Source organism: Malus sylvestris, chromosome 6 (genome assembly GCF_916048215.2).
Source record: "Malus sylvestris chromosome 6, drMalSylv7.2, whole genome shotgun sequence".
NCBI lineage: Eukaryota > Viridiplantae > Streptophyta > Magnoliopsida > Rosales > Rosaceae > Malus > Malus sylvestris.
In genome coordinates this window covers 5,101,826-5,124,144 of record NC_062265.1, presented here as the reverse complement: position 1 = coordinate 5,124,144, position 22,319 = coordinate 5,101,826, and the positions used below count along the sequence as shown (strand labels likewise).

The window sequence follows — 22,319 nt, the reverse complement described above, 5'->3', positions numbered from 1 at the left end:
GAAATGTGATGAAAGGTGATGAAGGAACTCACCTTCGTACCACCAACCAAGGGATGAAAGCCACTCACCATTCATTCCACCTACCAGAAGACGAGTGGTACAACTTGTACATGTGAACTCCTAGCATTCACAAATAATCAAAAACCATCAAGCTTGACAACTCAACTAGGGGAGCACTTATGCCCAACAAGAGTTATAGTCACCAACAAAGTCTTATTGCAAGCCAACAACAACTTCAGTGCATGGCATACGAATATCAAGCTATTCAGCCATTTTGCATCTGCTTCAGACATTTCGCCTCTGTAACAATGCAAACACTACAACTCGTAGAAACCTTCATACACTCTTGATCAAGACAGTGTGAAGAAAAACCAATTTATGGTGCCAACAAGAGCTTCATCAAAGTAGTTCAACCACAATTCTCAAAAACTTCACTCTTGATCAAGACAGTGTGAAGCAAAACCAATTTATGGTGCCAATAAAAGCTTCATCAAAGGAGTTTAACCACAATTCTCAAAAGCTTCACACTCTTAATCAAGACAATGTGAAGCAAAACCAATTTATGATGCCAACAAGAGCTTTATCAATGGAAGGCAACCACAATTCTCAAAAGCTTCACACACTCTTGATCAGTGTGAAGCAAAACCAATTTATGGTGCCAACAAGAGCTTCATCAAAGGAGTTCAACCACAATTCTCAAAAGCTTCACACACTCTTGATCAAGATAGTGTGAAGCAAAACCAATTTATGGTGCCAACAAGAGCTTCATCAAAGGAGTTCAACCACAATTCTCAAAAGTTTCACACACTCTTGATCAAGACAATGTGAAGCAAAATTAATTTATGGTGCCAACAAGAGCTTCATCAATGGAGGACAACCATAATTCTCAAAAGCTTCACACACTCTTGATCAAGACAGTGTGAAGCAAAACCAATTTATGGTGCCAACAAGAGCTTCATCAAAGGAGTTCAACCACAATTCTCAAAAACTTCATACACTCTTGATCAAGACAGTATGAAGCAAAACCAATTTATGGTGCCAACAAAAGCTTCATCAATGAAGGGCAACTACAACTCGTAGAAAGCTTTACACACTCTTGATCAAGATTGTTCGAAGCAAATTCAATTTATATGGTTCATCCAAATCTTCGACTACTACAAGGTGTGGCTTGCATCACAATCTCTTGCTCAACAGTGTGGAACCAAACTTTGTATATGTCGTCTCTCCCACATTTTCAAATTTCTAGGTTCATTAAAAAAAAAGGAAATTGGGAAATTCAACAAATTTCTAGTTTTCCCAAAAAAAAAAAGGAAATTCAACAAAGCTTCATCAATGGAGAACAACTACAAATTCTCAAAAGCTTCACATTATCTTGATCAAGATAGTGTGAAGCAAAATCAATTCATGGTACCCAACAAAGCTTCACCAACAAAAGCTTCATCAATGAATGACAACTACAAATTCTCAAAAGCTTCACACTATCTTGATCAAGATAGTGTGAAGCAAAATCAATTCATGGTACCCAACAAAAGCTTTAACTCCAAAGCTTCACCTACAAAAACTTCAACACAAAAGCTTCAACTCTAAAGCTTCACCTACAAAGCTTCAACACAAAAAGCTTCACCCACAAAAGCTTCACCCACAATAGCTTCACCTACAAAAGCTTCACCAACAAAAGCTTCACCAACAAAAGCTTCATCCACAAAAGCTTCACTTACCACAAAAACTTCACCCACAAAAGCTTCACCCACCACAAAAGCTTCACCTACCACAAAAGCTTCACCCACAAAAGCTTCACCTAAAAAAGCTTCACCAACAAAAACTTCACTCACAAAAGCTTCACCCACTACAAAAGCTTCACCTACAAAAGCTTCACTAACAAAAACTTCACCCACCACAGAAGCTTTACCTACAAAGGTTCAACACAAAAGCTTCACCTACAAAAGTTTCACCTACAAAGCTTCAACACAGAAGCTTCGCACTATCTTGATCAAGATAGTGTGAAGCAAAATCAATTCATGGTACCCAACAAAGCTTCAACCTCAAAGTTTCAACACCAAAGCTTCTCCTACAAAGCTTAAAAATATAATATATATATATATATATATATATTTTCAGAAATTTGAAATTTTGAAAGAAAAAAAAAGAAATTCGAAAAAAAAAATTGCCTAGGCCTCCTCTGCTTTGGGCTTAACAACTTTCATAACAAATATATATGAATGAGGAATTTTGGGCTACCACTTAGAAAGGAAATGCTTCATTCATCAACTCCCTCGACCGGAGACTTGGGGGACTCCTACCATATGCTACTGCACCTTGATACTAAGAAGTCTCACAACCACTCAGTGACTTGGATTTTTCAAGTCTCAAACGTAGAAGTTTTCCTCACTCGGAAAATTAAGGGAGTACTACCTCAACATACATGCTTCACTCACAAAGCTTCAACATACAAGCTTCAACAAAAGAAAAAAATCAAAGAACTTAGTGAAGAAGACCTTGGTGTATTTAACACAATACGTTGAAATGAAGCAAAGCTTGTTTATTGATATCTCCGATAAGTTACAAATATGTACATATACATGAATCAAAATAAACAAACAAGAGGGAGCCTTCATAAAGGTTGCTCAGGAGAAGTCTCAGCGGTCGGTAGAGCCCCAGAAAGAGGAGGCACCGGAGAGTGATTATTCGGAGCCTCAATACTGGGCAGAACCCCAGAAGGAGGAGGCACCGAAGGTTGATCATTTGGAGCTTCATTACGCGGTACAGCCCCAGAAGATGAAGGCAATAAATGCCTTTGGAATAAACCCACAAACCTTTGATGATCAAGTAAAATCTGACCATCAGATTCCTGCAAATAATTGAGTTTCCTCTTCATGTTTGTAGCATAGTCATGTGCGAGCCTGTGCAACTATTTATTCTCATGCTTGAGCCCTCTGATCTCCTGTTTGAGACTTATCATTTCAGCCGCCAATGATTCAACTTGGCGGGTTCGAGCAAATAGGCGTTGGGTCATATTAGACACAGAACCTGCACACTGAATAATGAGAGCCAGAGAATCCTTAACAACCAACTCATCAGACCGTTTGGAAAGTAGTCTATTATCTTTGGGAGTGAGAAGGTTCCTAGCCACCACCGCAACGGTCATATCATTCTTCATCACAGAGTCCCCAACGGTAAGAGGACCAGTAGAAGATAAGAAGGATGGGCGCCATATCTTGTCTTGAGAAGGCGTGGCTGCCTCTTCACTAAAGTTCAAGTCAAAAGGACGGTCGGATGGGCCAAACATTCTCAGAAATGATGAAGGAGAAATGAGGTGCAATAAATCTCTGAAGTACAAAAATAAGGGGAAAATTTCTGCAAGCAATAACTCTCTGAACGTGTTTCTTGCACACAATTGGTGCCCCTATAAAAGAAAGGGCAACAGGGCCGTTGGTTCAAAAATCGAAGAGGCACCACTCTCTGGATTTCGAGAAGCATATTTTCTTGAGTAAAATATGTCGACAATCCCCATACGCAACATCAGCTCCTCGGGTACCACAGATAACTTTGCCAAAGATCTCTGACAAAGTTTAAACACATAAATTTTGAAGGTCCAGCTACCCTACTATTACCCACAAGGGTAAAGGAACAGCACAACTGCTTGATAACTGAAAAGTCCCTGTGTGTGTCAACCTCCGTGCTCTATAGCAAGGCAGAATGGCAAAAATGCCTAACCTTTACTCACATCGAGAAAACACTCCCAACAGGATTACTTGCTGAAAAATCGAAGAGGCACTGCTCCCCGAATCTCGAGAGCCAAACTCCCACCAGGATTGCTTTCTCAAAAATCGAAGAGGCGCCGCTATCTGACTCTAGAGAGCCAGACTCACAACATGATTGCTTTCTCAAAAATCGAAGAGACATCGCTCTTCGAATCTCGAGAGCCAGACTCCCAACAGGATTGCTTTCTCAAAAATTGAAGAGGCACCGCTCTCCGAATCTCGAAATCCAGACTCCCAACAGGATTGCTTTCTCAAAAATCAAAGAGGCATCATTCTCCGAATCTCAAGAGCCAGGTCCCCCACATGATTGCTTGTTCAAAAACTGAAGAGGCACCGTTCTCCGAACTTCGAGAGCCAGATTTCCTTGGATAAAGCTTATCTGCAATCTTCACACGCAACATCAGCTTTCCAGATACCACAGACCATTTTTTCAAAGTTCTCTGACAAAGTTAAAACACGTGAATCTTACAGCTCCCACTACATTGCTATGACCGAGAAGGGTAAAGGATACTCGCTATTGGGACAATTCCTATATATGTCGACCTTCATCCTCCACAGCCTGGCAAACCTGCAAAAAAAATAAAATGCTTAACTTTTCTTCACATCCAAGAGGGCACTCTCAACAGAGTTTCTCGAAATACTCAGCTTATTTTCCCCCCGATAATACCTCTGCAAACAAGCCACATCAAAGCCAGAGTATATCATATCATCATGGTTAAAAGCAAGAGTATCTCATATCATGCTTTTTCCCTATTTTTTCCTTTGGCCTTGTTCTTACCTACAAGACAAGGAGAAAGAGACCAATCAGTCAGCACTTAAAATCAAGCTTCCAATCAAGAACTAACTACCTGGAACTCATTGCCTGATTACTTACCTGGCATTGCTCTCGAGTACTCATCTTCAACATTATGCTTCCAGAAAATATACCACATCTACCTGAGGAACAGATAGGGCAAGTGAGAAGGATACAAAGAAGCATGTGGAGACAAGCGCAACAAAACACGTGTCGATTCATCTATTACTTTGTCAACAGCAAAAGTATCCCATATCATCAAGGTTGAACGCACTCTTGACTTGATAGACTTGTTTTGACCCTCAAATTCTTGAGTCATCCTTATACTCTAGAGGAAACCAAAAAATCCTCCAGCCCAGTTCAAGAATAAGCCCGTGGAAAGTTACTTCTTCAAAAGCAAAAGTATCTCATATCATCTCTTCTCATTGTTCTTCTCTTTATCCTTCCTGCTGCCTACAAGATTGGGAGAATGAGAACAATCAGCCAGAACTTGAAATCAAACTTCTGATCTGGGACTGATTGCTTGGAGCTCTGATTGCTTACCTTGTCTGTTACCTCTTTCGGCAGATCTCCTAGCTCGGCGACTTAGGGGACTCCTACTACATAGTTTGTATCGCGCTTGACCAAGCCTGAAACTACAAGTAAGCTTCAAGTGAAATTGATACATTACCTTGTGCATTTCCATCGGTTAAAATACCACCCTTGGATGGAGAAAAAGTACTTCCATAGAAGATGCCACATCCACCTATGAGACAGATAAGGCAAGTGAAAACGATACCACACTTCGATACTTAGAAGTTTCGTGATTACTCAGCGGCTTAGATCTTGCAAGTCCCCAACCGAGGAGCTTCCCTCACTCAGGAACTTAGGGGAGCACTGTTTGTACCATACTTGACCAATCCCGAAACTACCGAGCACCAGTCAACGTTATACCGTCAAGGACCCAGAAGAGTTTCCCTCCAACCAGGAAGCCAATCATAGCGCGACACGTGTCGACATCAGAAGCCAATCATAGCGCGACACGTGTCAAGATCAGAGCCAATCACAACATGACACATGTCAATGTCAAAACAAAGCTAGAAACTCTCTTCTATAAAAGGAGATCATTCTCCCACAATATTTCCTAATGTTATTTGTACTAAATCATTCACTAGTACTCACAAAAGGAGAGCTTGAACCTATGTACTTGTGTAAACCCTTCACAATTAATGAGAACTCCTCTACTCTGTGGACGTAGCCAATCCGGGTGAACCACGTACATCTTGTGTTTGCTTCTCTGTCTCTATCCATTTACATACTTATCCACACTAGTGACCGGAGCAATTTAGCGAAGGTCACAAACTTGACACTTTTTGTTGTAACAAAGTCCTTACTGATTTTGTGCATCAACATGAGTCATGCAGAAAATGCAACAAAACGAAAATGGAAACATGAAACAATGAGAAGAAAGTAAATTGAAGTTTGTTTACTAGCATTCTTTTGTCAGTTTGAAGGCACGATTTGTGCATATCAGTATTTAGGCGATCCATCAAACTTCCTCGGCCGCGTGATAACTTACATCTCAAACAAACGTGGCGTCCCTAATCTCTTTAACATGAAAACTGAAAACTTTGCGATCAGAAACAACATGATAACGACATAGACATCTTTACGACTATGAAACTAAAAGGTGCACACAACTGAACTCTTCGAAAAACCTGTTAAATTCAAGAATTTAAAACCTTTTTTTTTGACAAAATTAAAAACGAAAGGATCTGATTCCTTCAGTTTCCAATGCAACAACAAGGTTCATCATAATAATGGTTTCCTGGAAATTAAGAGACACAAGCTGTGAAACTTTTCCCCACAAGCAAGCCAACCAAGCATTATAATTTTTCAAAACCGATGCACTATTTTATTTATTAAGAATTGGAACAATGTTGTCTTCAAATTGTTAGACCAAGTCAGACTTATCAAGCATCCAACTCTAGTTCAAACTCTTCAGTTGGATATTCTAAAGTTCAACTGTTATCCAAGGACAAGTTTGTTAGGTCTAGGTTTCTTTTGAATGTTTCTTAGCTAACTCTAATAGCTTTGTATCATTTGAAATTCAAACTGTGCGTGTAAATGGAGTTTTTCAAAACCCATATGTAATCTGTAAACTGATATAAATACAAGCAATCCATCATTATATGGATATGCAAAATTCAGCCGAAAATCATAAGTGTTCTCCATTTTACATGGTATTGAGCCTTTTCGTCTAACGACCACAAAAAGATCCAATTTGTTTAAGCCCATCACCTTCCCAATGGCTGAAAATAACACAGTAAACACCACTACACCCCTTGCTGCAATCTCCTCCACCAACCCTTTTTCATCAGCCATGACCATCGTAGTTCATATCAAGCTTAACCGCACCAACTATCCATTATGGTTGGCTCAGATTTTGCCAATCCTAAAGAGTCGAGATTTGATAGGATATGTCAACGGCTCTCTCGTTTGCCCTGCAAAGAATTTAGCGAGCAGTACTATTGTCAATCCTGCTTACACTACATGGACACAGCATGATCAAATGATCCTCAATTGGATCAACGGCTCGTTGACTGCATCTGTTCTTTTAACGGTAGCCAGCAAGCGCACTGCTCGTGCGACATGGGAGGCTCTTGAGAAAATGTATGCCTCTACTTCTCAGAATAGAATCCTCTTTCTGCGGAATGAACTACTCCAGACAAAAAAAGATGACCTTACTGTGGTTGACTATTTAGATCGTATGAATGTGATCTCTGATAACCTTGCTCTTGCTGAACAACCGGTAAGTGATGATGAACTGGTTCAAATTATTCTTAGTAATCTTGGTTCTGCATTCGAGATGCTTGTGAGTGCAACTCAGGCACGTGATACTCCTGTCACATACCCAACCCTTGAAGCCGTCATTCTAACAACATAGAGGCGAATGATGGAGCAAGTTGTACCTGTTGTTGAAGTTGCTCCGATTAATGCTTTTGTAGTGGACATGGTGGACGTTTCAGTGGTAATAGATGTGGTGGTTTTTTGTCCAATCGTGGTGGTGCTGTTGCCAATAACCAGCGAGGGTTTAATCCTCAAAACAACTATTAGCACAATCCTGCCGTGAATGGGGAGCTCTGCAATTCAAGTGGAGAAAGAATCACTTGCCAAATTTGTGGCAAGCCTGGACATCCTGCTCTAGACTGTTATCAACGAATGAATGCTGCATATGAAGGACATGTTCCAACAAAACATCTCACTGCCAATGCTTCTTCACCAATCACTTTGAATCGACAACAAAATGGAACTTGGTTGTTTAACACAGGTGCCAACGCTCAAGTGACTCTTGACATTCAAAATCTGGTAAACCCCAAGGAGTACAATGGTAACAAAAATATTGGTGGTGTAGGTAATGATACTGGCCTTTCCATTTCACATTTTGGTTCTAATCACATTCGCACTAAAGATTGCTCATTTGAACTAAACCAAATTCTCCATTGCCCATCTGCCTCCACAAACATTATATCCGCACATAGGTTTACCCTTGATAACCATTGTTATTTACTAATCTTCCCTTATTTTTTTTCTTGTTAAGGACCTCAAGACCCAGAAGACGCTTTTATGAGGGAGATGTGAGAATAGGTTATACCCATTTCCAGGTGGCGGTGGATTGTCCACGTATCCTATTTCATCGTTCGTAGGAGTTAAAGTCTCGGCCCAGAAATGGCATTCCCATCTTGGTCACCCTGCATCCTCAATTATTAAGTTTTTAATTTCCAATAATCAAGTACCAAGTCTTGGTACTGCAGATGTAACATTTTGGTGATTCTTGTCCTTTGGGCAAGAGTACAAAACTCCCTTTTCACAAGTCAGAGTTTGTGTCTAAATTTCCTTTGGAATTGTTACATTCCGATGTGTGGTGTTCACCAGTTATGTCAATTGAAGTTTATCGTTACTATTTATTATTTGTGGATGATTATTCTCGCTATTCGTGGATTTTTCCATGAAAAAAAAATCTTAAGTATTTGGGATTTTTGTTACATTCAAGGCACATGTTGAAAAAATGTTTAATGCATCAATCAAAACTCTTCAATGTGATAAGGGCAGCGAGTATATGAGTCATGTTTTTAAACAGTTTCTTGCAACTGAGGGAATATCCCAACGTTTTTCATGCCCCAAACATCTTGAGCAAAATGGAATTGCGGAAAGAAAACATTGTCACATAGTCGAAACTAATGATGTCATGCTTTCTCATGCTCACATGCCTGATAAATATTGGTTTGATGCTTGTTTGACAGCCACTTATATAATAAATAGATTACCAACTAGAGTTTTGTCATGTCTCCCCGTATGAAAAGTTGTTTCAAATAAAACCGAATTATTAATCTTTTAAAGTTTTTGGCTCTAAATGTTTTCCTTGGTTGACACCATACTCACGGAATAAACTTCAACCCAAGTCTAAGTCGTGTCTTCTTAGGATACTCACTGAATCATTAAGGATACAAGTGTTTGGATTTATCCACGAGACGAATTTATTTGTCTCGCCATGTTTTATTCGATGAAGACTCTTTTCCATTCAAGGAGCTTACATCTCTCAAGGAAAACGTCCACAATACAGGTAACTCACATATACCTGACCTTATTGTAACCTTTCCAAACTCAAACACTCCTCTACCACTGACTCCTCAACCCTTAGCCTCCCCCAGAGTCAATCATGAGCCTTCCACTACATTACATGTGTCCTCCACCACAAATAGTCCCACCACACCTATAATACAACCTGATCCTATTCCCAGCATTAGTGCACCGCTGTCTCCCTCAAATGAGCAAGAATTAGTGCCTTCAATTAGTGTGAACTAGTCTCGGTTAATACCGTCTACAACAATTGATGCTTTAAATCATCCTTCACCTCCAGTACACTCAATGATGACTAGGTCCAAAGCTGGGGTCAAAAAGCCAAATCCTAAATATGCTTTGCATATGTTATTACAGACAAGAAAGTTTTTGAAGCAACATGTTTTAGCCAAGCAATAAAACACAAGGAATAGAGGACTGTGATGGCCCAGGAATTCAATGCCTTGCAGCGATGTGGCACTTGGAATCTTGTTCCTTATCATAGTGGCATGAATCTATTGCCAAACAAATGGGTGTTTAAGATCAAACAACGTGTAGATGGCTCGATTGAGAGACATAAGGCGAGGCTTATGGCAAATGGTTTTCACTAGAGACCAGGGATTGATTACAAGGAGACCTTCAGTCCTGTTGTCAAGCATAGAACCATTAGACTTGTTTTAAGTCTTGTAGTTTCCAAGAAGTGGCATGTTCGATAGTTGGACGTCCAAAATGCATTTTTGCATGGGTATCTGAATGGGGATGTATATATGAGACAACCACCGGGTTTCATTGATAAACAGTATCCTAATCATGTTTGCAAACTCCAGCACAGTTTATATGGATTAAAATAGGCATCGAGGGCCTGGTTTAAAAGGTTTTCTAATTTTTTACTTCAATTGGGATTCCAAGAGTCCATGTGTGATTACTCTCTGTTTGTTTTTAATCAAAGAGGAGTCTATTTGATCTTGTTAATATATGTTGATGACATATTGCTCACAGGGAACAACACTACTCAAATGTCATGGTTAATCAAGAAGCTCAACATGCTATTTTCCATGAAAGACTTAGGTCCATTAAGTTATTTCTTAGGTGTTGAAGTCACATATTTTGGGGATCACACACATCTGACACAATCAAAGTATGCTCTTGATTTGTTGGAACGCACAAAGTTTACCAATGCCAAGCCTATTGCGACTCCAGCTCTTACAGGAAATAAACTCAGTGTATATATGGTGAACCTGTTTGGGCCCAAAATATTAATTTGGGCCGAGGGTAGGATCACTCTCGGCCCGGGAGGCCGATCGGCTAGTGGGCTTCCCAGCCTAGGGCGGTTAGGTCAAAACACCAGCCGAGTCCTAGTACAATGAGGAGTCTCGACGGGATCAGTAATCCAGAAGGCAAATCCGGCTCAGTTAAGGACTAGATTCATAGTCCTAGTAAAGATAGGATTGGTCGAGGTGACGTTGATCCGGAGAGGAAAACCTAGTCCGAATAGGATTCTAACTCAGACTTAAGGTCCAGTGCTATAAATAGGGGAAGCTGTGCACCAGGAAAGGCCCCCTGCAAATCAATACAAAATTGCCCTGCGCAAATTCTCACAACTTGTGATTTTTCTTTTTCCTTTTTCGCTGACACATCTTTCGTTGGCATCAACAGCACTGTGGAAGCAACCGGTGATATCTTAAGTCGGCATAGATAGCTCTGTCACCGTAGAATCAGTCGGTCTCGCAGTACCTTCCGTTGGCATCAACAGCACTGCGGCGAGAACGACCGATTACCTATCCAAGTCTCGGTCGAGAAGGATTTCTGAATCCTTATTGGTCGAGGTCATCTCATTAGCCTTCTCGGCGACGTGAGGTGTTACGAGTTATTACATTCGGCACATTGAGGGCTGAATTTGATATTGAACTTCGTGAGAATAGTAACCTTGTCTTCAGGTTCGAGAGCCCAAGAGGCCGAGACGTGTTCCTTTCTTGGCCGCAATCGCAAGACGCAGAAGTCAGTAGCGCGACCCAACGCAACATCAACAAATTTACTCCTCGGCCAAGCTCGGCCGACGAGTTGGCACGCCCCGCATTCACCAAAAGACGTAGTTAGCTTATTAATTACTCGGCCTGCGCGCCACGTAGGCTTGGTAGTTTTTAGGGTCAACAGAACCCCACAAGGATGAAGAACAGTATCAAAGCGTCGTCAGTGCTTTACAATATTTAACTATCAAAAGGCCCGATCCTTCTTACGCTGTTAACCAGGTATGCCAGTTTATGCATTCACCCAAGGATACCCATTGGATGGCAGTTAAACGTATATTACGTTACTTGAAGGCCACGTATGATCATGGTCTTGTATACAAATCTGGTGGTGTACAACTACATGCTTTTTCAGATGCAGATTATGCGGGCAACCCAGATACACGCCACTCTACTGGTGGTTTTTGTGTTTATTTGGGACAAAATTTAGTGTCATGGTCTTCGAAGAAACATAAAACTATCTCCAGGTCTAGTACAAAAGCCGAGTATAGGCAACTTGCATACACTACCGCTGAGTTATCTTGGTTACGCTCATTGTTCAGAGACCTGCATTTGAATCTTCTCAGGCCTCAAATATGGTGTGATAATGTTTCTTCCATAGCCTTAGCTTCTAACCCAGTGTTCCACTCACACACGAAACATTTAGAAGTGAATTATCACTATGTCAGGGAGAAGGTGATCCGTGGAGAGCTTTTGGTAAATTTGGTTCGTTCCCAAGATCAGATTGCTAATCTATTCACAAAAGGGCCTGTCTTCATCACGTTTCAAGTTCTTAGTGTCCAAACTTCCTGTGGTTGCTTGACCAGTCAGCTTGTGGGGGGATGTTAGACCAAGTCAGACTTATCAAGCATCCAACTCTAGTTCAAACTCTTCAGTTGGATATTCTAAAGTTCAACCGTTATCCAAGGACAAATCTATTAGGTCTAGGTTTCTTTTGAATGTTTATTAGCTAGGTCTGATAGCTTTGTATCATTTGAAATTCAAACTATGCGTGTAAATGGGGTTTTTCAAAACCCTTCTGTAATCTGTAAACTGATATAAATACAAGCAATCCATCATTATATGGATATGCAAAATTCAGCTGAAAACCTTGAGTGTTCTAAGTTTTACACAAATTACGTACTAATTAAATCATCTAACAATCTAGCTGGAATCGAATATTAAAACAACAACACTTGATATACCAAAAAAATTCAACCTTGGTGGATCGAAAACAACGGCATAAGACTACAAGCATCTCGGAACCGGTTTAGTGCAACAACCCCATAAGTTTTCTCCATGTTTGTTGGGCGCAACGATTTTCTGCTGCTGACGAACTGAAGAATTGTCAAGAAAACATGAAACTTCACAGTAAAAATAGATGGTTAAATTTCTTACCTTTGTTTTTTGCAGCATCTGCCATTTCATGCCTTTCTTTTGCTTGCTGTTTTTTATTTTTCTGTGCAATGCAATCTCCTGTGAGTTTGGAACTGGGAGGCTCGACCCAGTCAGCTTCCAACAAAATAATATTTGGGTTTTCTAGGTTTTGGTCCACAACAGTCTCTCTCTTAACTGCTGGATCCGGATTATTCATAGGATTTTCAAAATTGTCATATCTCATAATATTAATTGTTTTTGTATAAGGCCTATAGTTATTTGGATGCTTTTTCTAATTCACTATTTTTGGTTATTCAACCAATATTTTAATACAATCTAACTTACGAAAAAAATAGATACTAATAATACAGTCTAATAGTATTTCCCTAAAAATATAATATAAAAACAATGCTTAAAAATGTTTTAAACTTGAGTGCATAAAGGAAGGGACATTGCCCTAGCCAACGTAATTATGCTATTTTTTTATGGGAAAATAAATTCATTCAAAGAGAGAAACCATGATTACAACCACTACTAGTACAATTGAAGAGAAAAGCATTTCTAGCAGTAGTGTGTAAAGTCTTATCCCAAATAAAAGTATCATGAATAGAGTGTCCTACGCTAGTAATGACATCAGCAAGAAAATTTGCGTTTTCCGAAAGACATGAGTCCAAGATATAGAAAAAAATGAACGTGCAAGCAATCTGATATCCTCGATAATAGTCTTCAATCACCAAGGTGTTTTGCACTTATTTAAAATAAAATTGATAACAACCTTGGAATCACCTTCATATTGAAATCTCATTTATGATTTCGTGACTTTTTTTTTTTTTTTTTGGATTCTGTACCCTGACCGCTTGAATTGAATTATGCTTCTACCATGAATTCTATGAATAAATACGTAACTGTGCAATTGGTCCCTGCACATATACCGTGATTGATTCCTTGTTGGTATATTTATATTGGATAATACTTGCATTCTCTCACAAGAGGAATGCGCATAGTTCTTCTTTTTTTTTTTATGAATAACATATATTCGTTGTATTAATTTCATAATTTGAACTGTTCAATTTCTTAATTTTTATTTGAAAATCATTCCAACAAAAGATCCTTGGAGTCGGAGATTGTTTAGTTATCCAGCACATGAAATAAATGGGCAGATCATCATGGATATGATACTTGGTACTTATACAGTTGATTTCTTTCATTCATTTCGATGCATAAACGATTTTCGACTCCAATGATATTATGTAGGGATGATCTTCAAAAAAAATTTAAAAAATTGAAGGTTTGGATTATTGAATTCATATAGTTAAAATATGTTATGTGCAAAGAGTGAGTGGATTCTCCCCATCAAAGATGCAAATATTATCCATACCATATAATCAAGTCATTAAGTATGAAGAGTAGTTGAGCTATGAGGAAGACCTGATGAGCAAAGCTAATTAAATATATATATTCTTAATTAGGGCATAGGCTTGTGGTGGGTTAAGATTTCACAATCAATCTAAGGGTACACACTCTAAACCCAGACACAGCAGACAAAATTTTATTATTAATTGTTTTTTTTTTTCATTATTTTTGTTGGCAAGATGAACAAAGGAATATAAAATCTCGTGTAGGTGTGGAAACATTTTGATGAGTAATGATAGGTAAACATATTTTTGGACTAAAATTTATAGATCATGTGATATATGACTAATAAGAAATCAACACTTAAATAATAATTCAAGAGAAATGCTAAGAAGACTTTGTCAAAGTGAGATTTTCCACGAACACTCTGCAACATCACATGTTAACATTAATTTTTATGCCAACATTATGTGTCAAAAATACAAGGTGACAGAGAGTTCATGTAGAGTCTCACTTTTGAGAGAGTCTCTTTAATATTGTTTATAATTCAATCATCAACAACTTGATATAATTTGCAAAATTTATCCTAAATAGTTGGTCTGTCTGAAATTATTCTTTATATAATTTGCAAAACATAGCCAATGCCAACTTTTGTCCAATATAATGACTTTTAAGTCCACTATTGGAAGTATTTTAATGGAGCAGGACTGTGATACCACTCAGATGTTTTTGTTTTTTTGTTTTTGTTTTTGTTTTTGTGGATCTGTATACCAGTCAGATGATTAATATCATGTTCTTAGAAACTTAGTGGATCGGTGGGTCGGTACTCAAATACCATATAAATATATTAATATATAATTGATTTTCCAAATTTCCCCGATAAGCCCACCACTGAAATTGCATAGCTATGAAATTATAGAGTTTTAACGAAAAGCTTACGGTATTGTTCATTTTAACGAAAAATCACATTTTTACAATAAAAACTCAAATATGGTACTATTCACTTTACCCTTTATTTTTTTATTATTATTAAAACTCAAAGTTTTCAAACCCTTTTAATTAATTTTTGGGTAAATTACATAGTAGCCCCTCAGGTTTGAGGTCTATTGCAATATTATACAATATCTTTAAAACATTTCACTTTCATACCTCAAGTACTATTTTATTTCAATTTCATACAACCGTTACATTTTTCATCCATGGATCTGTTAAATGCTGACGTGGCTGCCACATATATGCCACGTGGCTGTCAAATGTTTGCCACGTGGCAAATAAAATAATTTTTTTTTTTTTAAAAAACCTGTCTGCCACATATCTTTTTTTATTTTTTCTTTTTTCTCTTTCTTCTTCTTCTCTTTCTTCTTCTTCTTCTTCTGGGTTCGGTCCTTTTTTTTTTTTTCTTCTTCTTCTTCTTCTTCCTCCTCCTCCTCCTCCTTCTTCTCTTCTTCTTCTTCCTCATTCTTCTTCTGGGTTGCAAGGGGTTCGATCATTCTTTTTTTTTTTTTTTTTTTCTTCTTCTTCTTCTTCCTCCTTCTGGTTCGGTCCCTTTTTTTCTTTTTCTTTTTTTGTTCTTCTTCTTCTTCTTCTTCTTTCTCCTCCTCCTCTTTCTTCTTCTCTTCCTCCTCTTTCTTCTTCTCTTCTTCTTCTTCCTCCTTCTTCTGGGTTCGATCCCTTTTTTTTTTCTTTTTTTTTTCTTCTCCTTCCTCCTCCTCCTCCTCCTCCTCTTTCTTCTTCTCTTCTTCTTCTTCTCTTCTTCTTCTTCCTCCTTCTTCTTATGGGTTGCAGGGGTTCGGTCCTTTCTTTTTTTTTCTTTTTTTTTTTCCTTCCTTCTTCTTCTTCTTCCTCCTCCTCCTCTTTCTTCTTCTCTTCTTCTTCTTCCTCCTTCTTCTTCTGGGTTGCAGGGGTTCGGTCCTTTTTTTTTTTCTTCTTCTTCCAATTTTAGGTTTTTTTAAAAAAAATTATTTTATTTGCCATTGGCAGATATTTGGCAGCCACATGACATATATGTGGCAACCACGTCAGCATTTAACAGATCCATGAATGAAAAATGTAACGGTTGTATGAAATTGAAATAAAATAGTACTTGAGGTATGAAAGTGAAAAGTTTTAAAGATGTTGTATAATATTGCAATAGACCTCAAACCTAAGGGGCTACTATGTAATTTACCCTTAATTTTTCTATGAAATTAAGCATGTGAAAAAGGAAAAGTATCAAAATAACATAGAAATTAGGATCATAAAATTGACAAGTAATTAAATAATTGATATATTGATAAGCTCGTCTGGAGTAGTAATTAATAATTAAGCAGTTGAATCTGGAAATGATACATTATTTGATATATAATCTGATACAATTAAGTGCTAATAACAAAGTCGATTTTCCATTACATACGTGCAGAGAAACTTATTGGATTTGCAGCAGAAAAAACAAAACACAAGCAGGCAGATGAGATCGAGGAGACGACGTCGTACTTGGGAGTCAATCCACTAATTGCGGTAGCATAGGCGATTGTAGCGCGTCCGATCACACCTCGGTGGAGGCGGATTGTGGTTAGACCCGGGGTGGCAAGGAGGGAAGCTTTTCCGATCACACGACGCCGCTCGGCCCCCATATAAGGCAATTCCGGTTAAACCTGGATTAGCGCCGGCCAAGATTCTTCGGCTGATTTCTGAGTCCATCATGAACTCCACATCCACGTCATCCAGCATGTCGGTGCGGGCAATAAGGCACGATGGGTCGTTGAGGCCGCCGTCGTCGCACCGGGTGGAGGACGGGCTGCTGGTGTCGGTGGTGGTTGCGTTGTTCACGCTTTGGCTTGTGGTCAACAGGGTCGTCACCATGGTTGCTAACAGCAATAGAGCTACTAAACGGTGGTCCATTTTGCCAATTGCCAATGGAAATTCCCCATTCTTCTTCTCTCATCAATTATTTTATAGCGATCAGAAGTCAGTCAGGAGCAAGAAATGGGAGGCTGTTGCTGTTGGTGTGGACCCGTTTGATATTCTTAAAAGATGCATCTCCAACCAGATAAATACTTCAGTGTAGTGAAAAATATCAGGTTTCATAATACAAGTGATTTAATACTTGAAAAATAAATTTGCAACCACTAGTGTCATAATACTTTGTGTACCAAATCGTATTTTCATGTACTAAAAAAATTATCCCCCAACGGTTTCTCTTAATATGACTGTTGTGATACAAATTTATTACCCACATTGCAATTTGAAAACTAATGTTTTTTTATTCACAATTTTGCTCTGACAAACTTTGCAGATCTTTATAATTTTGTTTAGGCTCTTTAACCAAAATAATATCTGAGATTTGCATAACTCCTCATTTTGGATCCTGAGATTTGAAATCAATAGAATTGGTCCCTGAATTTGTTTACCATCAATCATTTTGATCATTCCTTGAAAGATCTTCATTAAATAAGAATAGAATGACCAAAATATTCTTAATTTTGTCAAATCATTTTGACCTATTATTTATTAAATTGCAAGCATATTTGTCATTTTGATCCTTATTTAACATAATTTTGCACATAATGACCAAAATGATTGATGATGGACAATCTCAGAAACCATTTCTATTGATTTCAAATCTCAGGGATTAAATTGATGTGTTATACAAATCTCAGGGATTATTTTGGCTAAAAAGCCTTTTGTTTACTTTTATCATGTAAGCTTTTTTTAATTTTCCATTTTTTGAGAAAAAGTTGACAAAACACATTATTGAAGAATAACATGGAGAGTCACTAAATAAAGTTTGTCTTGTGGAAAGATCAATGATCTGTGAGACCCTCGTTTCACTACCTCGTCAATTAGAACCTTACGTATTAAGGATGATAATCCTAACCGTTAAACCCGACAACCGTGAATAATTGCCCGAAGGGATTAGATTTAGGTATGAAAATTCAAGTATATTTTGGGTATGGAGAAAAACCGTGATTATTATTTGGTTATAGTTTTGGAAATGGTTATAGAGGTCCCAATCCATATCCATTCCCAAATCCGAACTGAATAATATATATTATATATAATATTAAAGTATTAAAAAAAAAATATATATATATATATATATATATATATATATTATTCAGCTAATCCATTACCTTGAGAATACAAAAATTGCATTGTGTGAGTTGCATTTTGTGGAAAAGTTCAAAGTTTTAATATGAATCAAATCTATGAGAATTCAAGGGTACTTATGGGAGATATCAAATATCAAACCAACATTATCAATGTTTAGCTTTAATTTTTATACTTCACAAGATACATTAATTAAATCATTTTATACATCAAATATTTAATGACAAAATTAATATTTACTAAATTATCATGCGTCAATTGAATGAATATTATATTTACGAAGATGGATATAACCGCTAACCAATAGGGAATCCGTTACCCGATGGGTATGGTTATGGATAATATCTGATGGTTAATTTTCGGTTATGGATATAGTTAGTTTTTGTGGTTATGGGGATGAATATAACATTTCCGTCCCTAAACTGAACCGTTGCCATCTCTATTACGTATGACACAAACTATTTTATAATCAAGGATTATAGAGTTTATCCAATGATGGAGGAATTAATGTGATTGATTATGTTGGGATTGAAATTAATTAATTATTGTTAATTAATATTTAGGTGCTTAAACGTTCTAATTGGGCGTTGGAATGGTTGACTTTAAGTGGGCTCATTAGGCCCACACACATTAGAGAACTTAAGTCATAAAGTGACTTAAAGTAGGATATAGCCCAATTAAGGGATTAAGGATGCGTTTGTTGAACCGAATTTTTTCGGATTAGATTAGCTTTAGAAACTAAGCTCAACTGGCTTAGACTAGACTAAGCTAGACTGACTTAGTGAAGTGTTTGATACAGTGTCGGACCAAAAAAGAAAATAATAAAAATATATATTTTTCATTTTTATTCTTTTTCTTTCTATTTTTCGGAACTCTCTATCTGTTTTTCTTTTTCTTATTATTTTTGTTTTTTAGGACTCTCTATCTGTTTCTCCACCTATTTTTTTGTTTTGTTTTCTTTCTTCTTTTCTTTTCATTTCTAGAACTATGTATTCCCTCCCTCCTCTGTTTGTCCATCTGTATTCCCCCAAGTTAGTCAAAGTGCACATATTGATAATCATAAAATGGAGACATGCCTCACTTTCAATTCTCAATTCCTAATTTTTTTCCCCAAATTTCCAATTCCCACCAAAAACCCCAATGACTACTCCTCCCAATTTCATCGGCGGACATGGTAAGTTTTCTTGTCCGACAACCTCTCTCTTTTTCCTTTGTTTTCCCATCTAAATCCATCCGGCCAAATCCCTCTCTTTCCCAATTCCGTCGGTGGCCATGGCGAATTTTTCCATCTTAGTGTTTTTTATTCTAAGATTTTAGGGGGTTCTGAGTCGTAATTGGATTCTGGGTGGTTCCGCACCCCCTTACGATGCAAGATTGTGGTGGTGGGTCAAGGGGTTCTGGGAAGACAAGAGGCAGTGACATAGTCCTAGCTAATACCAAGATTTTAGTCGGGACTAGCTAGCTACGCTTAGCAAAGTTCGAAGTCGAGGCGAGTCCGATCTAGTGTCATTTAAGTTAGTCCCTTGCTACGCCAAACACAGGACTACACAGACTGTTAGTCCATCCTGTCCAGTGAATGCTAACAATGTCAAACAAACACCCCTAAAAGGCCTTATGGCCGGATATAGGGGAGAGAGAGAGAGAGAGAGAGAGAGGTGAGTGATGATTGTTTTTAGAAACAACCTTATGTATATATACATGTTCAACATCTATCAGTCACGCACTACTATGGTCTGATGGTATTTCTCTTCACTTGGAAGTGATGGGTCTTAGGTTCAAATCTCGTGGATGGAGAATTCGATACCAAATTAGGCTACCCATTGTGTGGCTTAGCGGAACTCCCCCACCTTTTAGTGTAAAAATATTGATGTACTCAAAAAAAAAAAAAAATCCATCATCCTTGTTTTTAGAAGGTGTCAAAAAGGTAGAAGCACCATCACTTTGGTGCGAGGGAGTTCACAACAAGATCAAGGAGGAAAGAAGGTCCTACACAAAGGGTGATCAACTTTGATTTTTCAAAATTAAATTAGTGCTATAAGATGTAGTTTTCTTATCACTCTTCCCTTACCTTTTAGTCCAAATAGTGAGTTTAAAGATTCATTGGTTTGGAAGTTTGATTTGCAAGTGTATATTTGCCTGTAATGTGGTCATATTTTCAATATTATTATCATATATTGTTTTAGATTTTGTATATATGAATGGTTTAAATGCACTAAATTATATTGTTTTGATCCTTAGGCATTCAATACCGGAGTTATGCAAAGGGAAGTGGAAAATAGCGATTTCGAGTGTCTAGAGTAATTCCAATGGAGTAAGAATCTAACTAACTGCACCAAAACATGTACATTACGATAAGGAGAAACTGCAACAATTTTGAAGATCAAATGGACATAGAAATACTATTCAATGGATTTAGGATTAGTGGTCATTTACTTGGCTTTTTTACTTGGCCTTGCCGTTGGTTTTATAAGGAGAATCCTTCTCCTTGTGAAAAGGAAGCACTAAAAACCAATCTACCGAACAACATCATTTTTCGTAGGGGTTACGGCAAGGAGCAAGAGGGAAGTGCTTTTCTAGTTTTCTTTTCTTCTTTGCTAGGGTTACAATGTAGCCTGATCATGAACACTTGATTTCTATGTGGTATTGTTATTATGAAGTTTTTCTTCTTTATTGAGTATATTTTACTATTTGTAATGCGCTTGATTTTTATTTAGATACTTGATCGCCATCTAGGTTTAGATTAAGTTGATTTGATGCAAGTTAGAGTAGATGTCATACTTAACTTGGGTTTAGCTTCTTGCAATCGATACCATAAATACCTGTTTTTGTAGATGCCATGCAATTAGGGTTTATGTGATTTTTCTAAAGATTTCCATGGAGCTTAATGGGTTCTTACTTGTTTAAATTCATCTAGATGTCATAGAGGGTTAACATGCAATGATAATTTTGATGCAACCAGATGCCATGGCAATTGAATAAATTAGGGAAATCGATCATCAATATTGGAGAACTACTTAAACATAACATATTAAGGGAATTTAAGTAGAATTGGTTACTGTGAGTTCGGATGCCCTAAGACTTATTATCTTATGTTTTCATTTTATTATTTACATGCATTTTATTTTCAGGTTTTATTTAATTTCAATTTAAGTCAAAATATCATATCTTTTCCGTTAAAGTTTCTCCATTATTATTTGTTTCAATTTAGTTAGTAAGATTTTTGGAATCAATTCGATCTCTATGGGATGATATGCATGCTTATATGTTATACAATCATTTGTTTCATATACTTGCGAGCACAAAAGTTTGAGACAAATGAAGTTATTTTGGTTATCTAATTTTCGCAACAACTTCCGCCCTTTAATTTTGTTTTTGCATGCAATTTGTTGGATCAAAATCATTGTGAAAATTTTCAAGTTTTTAAACCCAAAACCAACATACCTGGCTCGAACCACCATCAAGGCTCAAGCCTTGGCAAACTTCATAGCGGAGTTCACTCATTCTAGAATAAATGATCATACAACCTTGGTTGGCCAACATGTGTCCAAAGCACGCCTAACGAAGGATCCCAAGATGACAATATTAATTAGGCGGTCTATGGACTTGTGTTGCTCTACAGGATCTGTTTGGGAAGTAAGAAGCCCTTTTGACATCTCTTTATCTGCAAAGAATTCTCAAGCAGCTCTGGCTGAATATTTTATGTACTGTGAACAACACACCTCAATCATTTATGACGTTTTAGTCGAAATTTATAAATCATGTGATATATGACTATAAAAAATAAGTACGTAAATCAACACTTAAATAATAATTTAAGAGAAATGCTTAAAAACTCTCTCAAAATGGGGCTATCCATGAACTCTCTGCAACCTCACATGTTAACATTAATTTCCGTACCGATATTATAAAATATTGTATAAAAAACATAAGGTGGCAGAGAGTTTTAAAACATATACAACCACAGCCAACTTTAGTCCAAGATAATGACTTTTAAGTACACTATTGGAAGGATCTTAGTGGAATGGGAATTTGATACAACGTCATGATGTTATATTTTTGAGTCCATGTGTTGGTACTCAAATACCGTATTTAATATATATATATATATATTTGCAAAACATAGCCAATGCCGTACTAAATACCGTACTAAATAGACGTCTTATAATTTGCAAAATCTATCCTAAATAGTTGGTCTGACTGAAATTATTCTTTATATAATTTGCAAAACATAGCCAATGCCAACTTTTGTCCAATATAATGACTTTTAAGTCCACTATTGGAAGTATTTTAATGGAGCAGGACTTTGATACCACTCAGATGTTTTTGTTTTTTTGTTTTTGT

General features: G+C 37.4%; 1 long non-coding RNA gene across 1 annotated transcript; it reads right to left on the bottom strand.

The window, feature by feature from the left end:
* Positions 1-12,262: 12,262 nt before the first annotated feature.
* LOC126627157 (uncharacterized) lies at positions 12,263-12,837 on the bottom strand. The gene is made up of 2 exons (XR_007624926.1): positions 12,558-12,837; positions 12,263-12,485 (listed from the first exon to the last, which is right to left on the bottom strand). It is a non-coding gene; the product is annotated as an uncharacterized LOC126627157 (long non-coding RNA).
* Between the last annotated feature and the right edge of the window lie 9,482 nt (positions 12,838-22,319).